The sequence below is a fragment of the Panicum virgatum genome, chromosome 1N, assembly GCF_016808335.1.
Source record: "Panicum virgatum strain AP13 chromosome 1N, P.virgatum_v5, whole genome shotgun sequence".
NCBI lineage: Eukaryota > Viridiplantae > Streptophyta > Magnoliopsida > Poales > Poaceae > Panicum > Panicum virgatum.
Genome location: NC_053145.1, coordinates 16,143,663 through 16,154,586, shown reverse-complemented (window position 1 = coordinate 16,154,586; position 10,924 = coordinate 16,143,663). Strand labels below are relative to the sequence as shown.

General features: G+C 45.5%; 1 non-coding gene across 1 annotated transcript; it reads left to right on the top strand.

Annotated features, from left to right (window-relative positions):
- The first annotated feature begins 3,279 nt into the window (after positions 1-3,279).
- LOC120657921 lies at positions 3,280-3,386 on the top strand. The gene has a single exon (XR_005668450.1). It is a non-coding gene; the product is annotated as a small nucleolar RNA R71 (small nucleolar RNA).
- The last annotated feature ends 7,538 nt before the right edge of the window (positions 3,387-10,924 follow it).

Sequence of the window (10,924 nt, the reverse complement as noted above, 5' to 3'; positions counted from 1 at the left end):
TGAGCTTTGTCAAATTGTTGTGACCCTTTGTGAGAATCACTTCATACGCCCATGATCAAGATCACGTACACGTCCACTCGCATGCTATACTTCTACACCCGGAAGATAGCAAGTACATCCATGCACCCACAAATAAAACTCCATGTTGTACCATGTGTATCTCTCTCCAAAGTTATCGTTATAATGTATGGGCTATAAAAAAGAAGAAATAAAAGATGCATACCCAAAGAAGGTATGCCACATGCCCACAAGGCATGTCAAAAAAAAGAGAGAGAAAAGATGCATACCCAAAGAAGGTATGCCACATGCCACAAGGCGTGTCAACAAAAAAGAAAAAAGAAGAAAATATAGCCCATACCAATATATATATATATATATATATATATATATGTATATACATATATATATATATACATATATATATACACACAAGGGAGAGAGAATTCATATAAAGAAGTTTCATCCACCATCCACCAAAAATATCCACACACTTGCACATCTTGATCAAGGCTTATGACTTGTTTCTCCTTTGGATCCGGCCTTTGACTTAGCAAAATGTGAGAAGCAGGTTGCCTTTACATCCTCCATACCTACAGATCCATCAAAAAGAGCCATTAGAAGTAGGATGGAAAAACAAAGGCACATAAAAAGGCCTTGGTGAGGAATGAAACACATTTGAGCGATCCGAGAGATCACCCGAGGAACTTACAAAATTTCTTTTCAAAAATTATATAAAACCTCCAGATTGACGGTTGAACAAAGGAGTGGTAAGTGGTACTCTACAAAGCCGTTTTGACCCTCAACCGCCAAAGATAAGGATGATGTTATAAGCCCCACAGAAGTAAGGTAAAAGGTGTGAACAAGGCAAACTTATTTAGAATGAAGGTAAGAACACTCGGTTGTGCCTTGGGCATAAGTCAGGAATGCGACATTGTAGCAACTCCTGATCAACAACCTCAGTCTAAAACTTTGCTCGGGACGAGCAAAGGGCTAGCTTGGGGGAGTTGTTGACGGTGATTAAGTGCCATTTTCACCCGTCAACTATACTCAATAATAAAGGAAAATTGCATGCCTTACTCGCATATTTGTAACACTAACCTTGCTCCACAGTTATTTTTGAGTTTTTTACATTTCAGATGAGCAGGAGCGGAATAAGATGAAAACATGCAGCAGACGCCATACAACTACGCAGAATATCGCGTCCGGCGTCACCCACTTACAAGAAGGGCACATCTGGCAGAGCAAAACGGGCGCGCCATGCATAATGCATATAAGGAAAGACATCAGGGCCCACATGTCAGCCTGCCAGAGAAGGATAAGGACGAGAGGTGGCCAGGTGGGGCCGGCCGACCCCCTGAGTCGGCCGAACCTGGCCGGCCTCCCGTCCAGGTGCATTTCGAGGAGGAGTCGCCCCCAAGTCTCCTGATCACCTTCCATACGTGCATTTGGCGGGAACTGACCTCCACTAGTATAAATAGGGCCCCCTCTCACCCCTCTCAACACACACACACTTCATTCCATTCTCTCCAAGAAGGCTCTCCTCTCTCTTGCTCTCTTAGCTAGGTAGTGGAGCTAGGCTAGTTCTCTTTAGCGAGCAAGTTGTCCTCGGGGTCGTTGAGCAATCCTCGGCTCCTGGTATGGCTTTGTATCCGACTTGTCAGACTTCTATTCATAATATAGAGTTTTGCCATGGTTGCTTTACTATCTTGATAGTTTATCAATCCATGCTTAGATTGTTCATAAGTTATGCTACGGTCTTGGTTAGACCAGATGATCCGAGTACGGATAGAGGTTCGTTGTGCTTTCGGGCTTGCTCTAGTGTTTTACTCGTCCGTCCGAAGGGTGGGAGACCTGCAGGCACTAGAGTAGTGACTTCATACACGAGCGTGGTGCTCGGGTATGCGGGATCCTTCGAATATGATCGTGCTCCACATTGTGACTGGGGTAGACGGCAGGTGGTGATAGCCCTGCCCGTCCGGCGTAACAGCGGTGTTGAGTTTAGCGTACTCCCCGACGTTCGGGTTCAGTGTAGGAGATCATGCAAAGAGGTAACGGGACTGGATGTACTCCGGTGCGGGACCTTCTCCCCGCTATCCCATTTTTCTGGCACCTGCAGTCCTAACCATGATCTAACATGACCCCAGCTTTGGATAGAAGCACTAGGACACCTAACCTAGCCTAAGCTCCAGCTGAATTGATGTAGGATAGAGTAGTTCTTTGTTTTATAGTTTCTCTCCTTTATTCCTTCCTCTTGGAGTGTGGATGTGTGCTGTGTCACATTACCCTTGCTTATTTTTTATCTGTACTTACCCCTGTTAGAGTATTGACTATTGCTTGAGGCACAATGTCATGGCTAATGTTGAGTACAATACCTTTGCCGCTGCCGTCCTTTGAGACAAATAAATGACGATACACTTACTCTCCGGGTGAAATGCTACAATGGTATATCCGTGCGCTTGCGGATCCATCTGTAATCGTATTGATTATACCACGAGAGTGGCACCCCTTGGGTGCAGTTGCTAGGATGGGTTCGGCGCCCTCATTTCTAGTGATTGTACTAAGGACTGCCAACAGGCATTTCTGGCGCTGTTGCTAAGGATTAACCATTCCTAGTGATTGCGCTAAGAAATGTCAACACTCCTACTGTTGATGTTCATTCTTCATGTCTTTATGCAGGAGTTGATGGCATATATTTTGCACTTAAGGACTGTCAATAGTGAGGTAGGCCGCAGGTGGTGACAGCCCTGCTGGTTCTTCGTAATCTTCCACGTTCGGGTATAGAGTAGAGGCATTGGCCGGAGTCTCCTGACCATTTCAGGGGTAAGCCGGTGTCCGAATCGAGCATTCTTACCCAAGAGATCTACCTTTAACTCATCTCTAGTGCTACCGCAGGAATCCTCTCCAGCCTTACCACTTAATCTTGGTGTGTCCTTGGAATGACTAAGTTAGGAGTTAGTGCACACACGTTCATTGTGGAAACGATACCCTTGAATACTCACGGGTGAAAGCTACGACGGTATCCATGCGCTTGTGAATTTATTCGCATCATTAAAATACCCAACAATGAGCATATCGACATTGTCGATATGATGAATTCCCTTGCGGGTCTGCTGCTGCCTTTCTCCTTTTTAACTCTGGATGGAAGCAATCTTCTCTACCAGCGCTTTCACTCCAGTGACGTCGAGCGAAAGGAAGGAACCATCTGATGCTACATCGATGTGGTTTTGAGCTGGCGTGTTCAGGCCATGGAAGAAACTCTGAATAATCAGCCATTCTTCCATGCCGTGGTGGGGGCATGCTGCAATGTATTCCTGGAATCTCTCCCAAGCTTCCGGGATGGCTTCATCCGAAAACTGCCGAAATCTAGAGATTTTGCTCCGGAGGGCATTGGTTTTGCCCACCGGGAAGTACTTCATCAGGAATGCATTGGAGCAAGCATCCCAAGTGGTGAAGTCTGCTTTGTTGGTGTAGAACCACATCTTCGCCTTGCCTAGCAAGGAGAATGGGAACAGCCAAAGACGGACGTTATCCATCGTGGTACCTCAAGGGTTGATAGTGCTACTCACTTCCAGAAAATTCTGAAGGTGAGAGTTGGCATCCTCAGATGCCTTTCCACAAAACGGACTCGCTTGAACCATGCTCACCAATCCCGATTTGAGCTCAAAGCCATCATTGCCTTGGTTGGTGTTCAGTCCAGTAGGGATGTGGCTGCTGGACGGGGCCGAGTACTGCCTAAGAGTCTTGGCAATATGTGGTGCTGAAACGGATGAACAAGGGTTCCAAGTGGGTTTCTTCTGGGGTAGGACGACGCGACGTCTCATAATTCGCCCAATTCTTTGAGGATTCAGATCGAAGTTGGATGGTAGATCAAAATCGGTCATGCACTACTCTGCATCGATAAAACGAGAGAGAGAGAGAGAGCAATGGTAAGCCCGCTAAAACTAGCGGTGATAAAACAGTAAAGTTTATAACTCAATTATACAATAATTTTAGCCAATTGCTTCCCCGGCAACGCTGCCAGAAATGTTTGTTGGTGTCTCTTATGCTCAGTCTGAATAGATATTCTGCAAGTGCACAGAATCACTGGTGTAGAACTTTTCCACGGAGTATTCCGGGGTATCATGAATTCCTCAGGGAAGCAGTGTATCATAAATTGTAGTGATGACCTTTACTGTATCTATTAACTGACTAATTTAGCAGGGGTAAGCCAGATAATAGGTAAGAATAAATGTCCAGTCTATGACTGTCTGACACACAGGAGATTCTATACCTTAAAGAGGTAGCAGCTGGGAGGACAACGAGCGAGAAAGGACTCCTGAAACACTTCTAAACAACTGAGCTAGACTCACTAGAACTAATCTAAGCTTCCGTCTTGATGCCGTCACCTGAAGCTTACTTCGGCGGCCTAAGAGAAGGACTCAGAAAGGGATGAAAAGGGAGTCCGACGTCCTTCGGCAACTACTGCTATGAAAACACCCGAACGTGGTGGACTATGAGGGACGGACAAGGCTGTCACCACTTGCCGCCTACCACTGTGGTGCCGTGGGGTGGAACACACTTCCTAGCTAGTACTGAGTCAGACACCATGTCTGCTCTCGATACTAGAATTTCTCTTGAGGCCTTCAAGAGAAATCCCCCTCAACCTAGTGAACTAACTTGAGTTACACTAGTCCGGGCGAGAAAACTCGTAAGACAAGCTCTGACAAGCAAGAAAGATAACTTAAACTGAACTAGAGGTAAACTATTTTCGTAGACAAGTACTAGTACTTGAGAAGATAAATAACTTGCAGAAAGTAAAGCTGACTCAAGTAAATAAAGAAGATTACTTATATTAAAATAGTCAAAGGAAAAGATACAAGAGCTTTACCGAGCTCCGATAAAGACTCCGGATCCCCGAGACAAGCTCGACTCGACTCTAACTCCCAACTACTAACCTACTCTAGAAATGTGAAGAGAGAATTGCTCCTTTGAGTGTGTGTTTCCAAGTGATGGAGAGGGTTTTATTTGTAGCCTTCCAAGTTCGGTTGATGGCCGGTAAGTCAGGTAGCGCCAGGTGCACGCAACTGTGGCGATTGTGCTTAACTTCCACACAAAGCCGAAAGCTGAGTGGCTGCAAGGTGGGACCGGGCGATCTGGCCTAGGCCGGTCGGCCTGGCCCTGTGCCACCTGTCCACCGACCTTTGCGTGGACGGCTCTTGATCACTCTAGGAGGTTAGTTCTTCAGGTAGTTTCCTCGGATGCTTGCTTCCTAGGCCGGGCTGCCCGGGAGAGGCCGGGCGGCCTGGCTCCGGGGCCTGTTGTCCCTCCGTTTCGCCGACATTGCAGATCAACGCTCCACAATACCTCTGAGATGGGTGGTTTCACCATTTGACGATCTGGGCTCTGGCTTGTGGGTCTTTTGCTTGATCCTCATGCCTTCAGGGTCCACCAATTGAATCTGAGGTGTTCACCTCGGTTAGGAGCATTGTGAGCATGTCACGTTACTCCTATAAAGAGATTGCACCCATGTATGTGGAGGTGTCAGGCCGACCGGCACGGATTATGCCTGGCGGCCTGGATCTTCTCTGATTTTGACTATCTTTGGACTGTGTGGGGTACCATATACGTGACTGAAATAGCAAAAACAGAGGAAAAAAAAGGTCACTGTGCCGAGTGCTTTGACCATAGCACTTGGCAAAGTTTATTTTTTGGGCACCCTGGTCCCACTATTTGCTGAGTGATATGGTCTCGGCACTCGGCAAAGGATCAATGTTTGCCAAGTGCATTGACAAAGGCACTCGGCGAAGGTTCAATTTTAGCCGAGTGGATAGACCAAGGCACTTGACAAAGGTTGAATTTTTCCCGAGTGTCTTCCCGTTGCGGCACTCGGCAAAGTTGCCATCACCATCATTTGGCCGTCCCTCTTACTCTTTTTTGCGGAGAGACATAAAGACACTCGGCAAAGTCTTTACTGAGTGCCTGATAAAAGGCACTCGGCGAACTCGGCTTTGCCGAGTCTTTGGTTGCCTTGTGATGTATGCCGTGTGTGGCACTCGGCAAAAGCTTTCCCGAGTGCATTTAGATCTTTGCCGAGTGCCCTAGGCACTCAGCAAATAAGAGGAATACAGTATTGACACTACGAAAATCGCACTACTCCTCCGTGATAGTTTGGATATCTGGACAGCTACATGAACACTACTTTCAAAATACTTGGTTCGCAGATATCTAGTGCTTGAGATATTAGTGGCTGCAGAGTGCAAATGAAAAAGAGTACATTGTATAATTGGAATATGGAGTGCAATTAGATATGCTGTCATGGCTCTTTTCGGCTTATCAAATCCCTAGTAATTCAGGTTCAAAATTTGAATGACCTGGCTGTTTTCAGTAATTCAAAACTTTAGATTCAGGCATAACAAAAATAGGTTTTAAAACTTTACAGTATCATGAACAGGGACCATAGTTATGATATATGTTTGTTCTTTCTTTTTGATGTATTAATTCAAATTCTATGAGGATCTTAAGGTATACCATCTCTGGTTACATCCATCCTTGTTCATCTGTTGTGTGCATAGTATTTTAGGTGAAATGGACGCGTAGGATTGAAGTTAGTTCTCTTTTATTGTTTCGCAGTATCTCATATGTCGTTTGGTACGGTTTTCATACAGTATATGGTAGCATACCATCAGTCCTTATATTACATAAAAAAGCACACTAATTGAGAGCTCAAATTTTGGAAATAACGACTTGAATTCGAGCATTAGGAATTTATTCAGTTTCAATTAATCAAACTGCAAACTTGACCTTGCCGATTGTACTAGATGAGTGCCCATGAGTTGCTACGGGAACTAAAAATTCAAATTTAAAATGAAGCAAATCTGCTAACAAGTAATAATAATCCTCGTGTATAATATTTTCATCCCAAAATGTATTGAGACAAATCAAACCCATAGGTACTCCATCACCACCAAGTCCAGCTAAATATGCAAACGAATGTACAATAATTTCTATTTATATCGTTACCTATGATGCATTTCACATGTGATCATCAACATTAACTAATGGGCCGCTAAATAAAGAAGATATAGGCATGGCTAAATGTGTTAAATACTAAAGATTCTTTCAATCACAAAAAATATATAGGCATGGTTAATTTGCATATATTCTGTGCTTATGATTTTATACATGAGGCACTGTCAAAATTTAAAACAAGTCTAAACTAATTAAAAATCAAATCTCGTCCGCGACTTTTCTCACTGCCCTCCCTTCTACATCCTCTCGTCTCTCAATGTCCAGCGGACCCGGATCCACGGCATAGTGCCTCCGACCCTGGCCAAGGGGGCACGGTCGGGTTAGGCTCCACCCTAAAGCTTCATTGACTCTTCCTGCTCCTCTACCACCTCAGTACCCCACAGCTTTGAGCCTCCACCGCACACCAACGATAAAAGCCATCGGCAGCGATGGTCCAAGCCTCGGCCACGGCGATCGGGCACCCCACCTCCTTCCCGCACAGCGAGACGGTATGGGAAGCACCACCAGCATGCCTAGGTCTCGCCTTGACCACCAGCCATGCCTCAGAACTGATGGAGCGCCGAGCACCAAAGCGGCGCCCACAACCATGGCTTGATCGTGGCGGCACCCTAGCGTTCCGACACTGTTGGAGAACGGCTTATTAGTGCCGGTCACAGGGCGTATTAGTGCCGATCCCTGTGGCCGGCACTAAATGGCCGGCACTAACGTGACAGACGTTAGTGCCGGCTACTCTGACCGGCACTAACATTCGTATGTTAGTGCCGGTCCGTAATACCAGCCGGCACTAACGTGTCCGACCCCGCCTGAGTCCTCACAGTAAGGTTAGTGCTGGCTGATATAACTAGCCGGCACTAAATGTTTTTTCTTCTTTATGTTTCTTTTCTTTTCGTTTTTATACGTATGACTATGCGTATTTCTACCGTATGTGACTACATAGTCGTACTCTTTGCATTGCACAGTATTACTAGAACAGCATATTACACTAACATTATATATATATATATATTTTTGTCATGTATGGAACACTTAGGAGTTCAAAAGTACATGAGATATTACAAATTATTAAGCACATTAACTATAGTAACGTATCAACTTCCTCGTCGTCGGATCTTCTTGGACGACGCTTATACGGAGATCGCCATGAAATTTGCCCTTAGGATTTATGACTTCATCGAGTAGAAATCCGCATATAGCTTCTTGAATTGCCCTGATCCAAGCGATTTCAATGAGTTCATCTTTCATCCACCAACGCTGTCACATTTTTCGATAAAAACATGAGAATAAAAAATAATGAATTAAAATAATGAGCAGATGTGATTGTGCTCACGTACATTGAATGCCTCCACTGTCATTTGCCCTTTTTCACTTGCAAAAGAGTTGATCCACTCGCATAAGTAGTATCCACATAAGTTGTTTCCTTGGCCCTATCTCCAACACTATGGACAAATGTGGGTTACGATATAGAATTTTTCTGATGTTTATTGCGAATGACATTAGTAGCGAGAGTATATTCATACCGGAAAATCAGTCACCCAATGAAGAGGCTCGATTTCACCTATGGGCAAGCCTATGTGTTTGTGGAGGTAGTGACTCCATGCAGTATTTACCACCTCGATGATATCTTGGTACTTTGATATATCTTGCCTTAACGAGTCGTACACCAAGACCTTGTGCTCCTCAATCCGAATACAAAGCAATATCCAATGAAAGTTGTGCATATACATACGCATAACCAATTAATGTTGATTATAATAGTTATTAAATAGTATTATTAATATGAAGGGATTGAAAAAAAGAGGCTAACAAAGAACGACTCACTGATGGTTGTATGGCAAGAGAATGAAGGGACACATGCTATTTTTACGCAACCCCCTGTATATAACATTGACTATGTCTCTAGGATTTTGCGCTAACGATTTCTCGTGTATAATATCGGGGTCGAAGAACCCGACGTTATGGAAGTTCTTCTTTCGGCAAATTTAAATTTTTGACCTACGGGACACAAGAAAAATGGGGATCAGTCAACACACAAGGCTAAAAATAATGAAACGAGAGACAATACTTACATGCACCATACACTCATGAGGGACTTGTGAAGGGCATCTTGATGGTATAAATCGTAAAGTGCTGCAAACTCGATATATACATCATCTGCCCCCCCGCTAGAAATGCTCATCTTTAATCCGAGCTGGTAACATCTCTAATTCATTAGCTTTAGATTGCACGGCATACCATTTGTGTAACTCGGCCATTCTCGTTGGTAGGAATGGTAGCAACTCTGGCCATATCAAAGGTTCACCAAGTACAAACTTTTTCTTGCCGCGTGCATTCTGTAGGGCCTCCCCAAGCAATTGAGCCCTTGTTAGATCAGTTTGCAATATCATCCCAGCCATGGTCAACGGATCTCTTGATTCATCGGGACATTCTTCACGCGGCAATATCAACGGAGGGATCGATTGTTTGGACTGCTCTCCGAGCTGGGGAACGGTCTTTGCATTAAGCCGCCGATTCTTGGGGTTGCTGTAGCACTTTCTGATCTGACGATCATAATCCGACTCCCTTTCTTTCTCCTTGGTGGGATCTTTAATGAAGTGTTTAATGAAGTGTGCCTTTACACCCGGATCTATTTCTGGCTTCTTGTTCGCAGGCTCCCTCAGTAGCTTGCGCTTCAGCAAGAAGGTTTGAAACGATTCTTCTGCCTCTTCCTCTTCTGGAGCCTTCGCTTTCTTCTTTCTTTGCTGCTTATGAGATGGTTGGACCGAAGGTACCGTGTATGCCTTCTGTCGCTGACTCTGATTCTGTTGTGCGGCTGGTGATGATGCCGGAATTGGCTCGCTTTGTGCGGCTGGTGATGGCGGATCCTGTGCGGCTGGTGATGGCGGATCCATGCTGGGGTCCTGTGCAGGCGGTGGAGAAGGTGGGCCAACACTAGGATTCCTGTCAGCTGGCGTTGGTGATCTTTGCCTTGAGCACCGAGCGGAATCTGTGGCTGCTTGCACCAATCTTATGTCGCGCTTTGGCCACGCGATCCATGTGTGTACGGCATGTTGTAGTTCTGTTTCTTCAGGACCTATAGGGATCGGGAGGTCCAAATCTTCCCAGCGTTCTTCAATAATTCGGTCAACAAACACTCTGGCGAATCCTTCAGGAATCGGCTGGCAATGTATTGTCCCGCCTTCTTCTTGGACTTCCGCATAACCCTCAGCACAAACTTTGAGCTTTTTCCCATAAAGAACCAGAAGCTCACATTGGGTCCTAACGGTGATGTCATCAATGGGGTCCCTCGGCCTGTCGGCACCCAAATTAGGGTGCTCTGTGGAAGCAACACTACTACGATGCTGAGAAGAGGGGCTGATCTCGACATTGGCAGCTGGTTGGTCCGAGCGTTGCCCAACTGCTGCCTCAAGTGACATTATCTGGTTTTCTAGGCTACAGATCTTCTCTGCCACTACTGCCTTGCTTCTGCATCGGCTTCGGTAGGTTTCGAGATCTCCGGAAAAGCCATATTTCCTTGGAACTACGCCCACGCCTCGGGTCCGTCCAGGGTGTTCCGCATTCCCAAGAGCGTAAGTCAGCTCGTCATTCTCTCTGTTGGGCTGGAAGGTTCCTTCTTCCGTACGCCTCATTGCGTCGTCGAGTCTTTGGGCAGCCTCTCTTAGTACGTCGCTAGTCACAAACATTCCAGTGTCGGGGTCTAGTGTGCCTCCATGAGCATAGAAGTAATACCTTGCTCGTTTGGGCCAACTCAAGGTCTGCGGTACGATTCCTTTTGCAATTAAATTATTTTCCATCTTTTCCCATTTCGGAACAGCAACCTTATAACCTCCAGGCCTAAGTCTATGGAAGTTTGTCTTTTTGCTAGCATTCATTTTGCCTTGAATCGAGGCTGCCATGCTGTCAGCACTGTGCTTGTAAT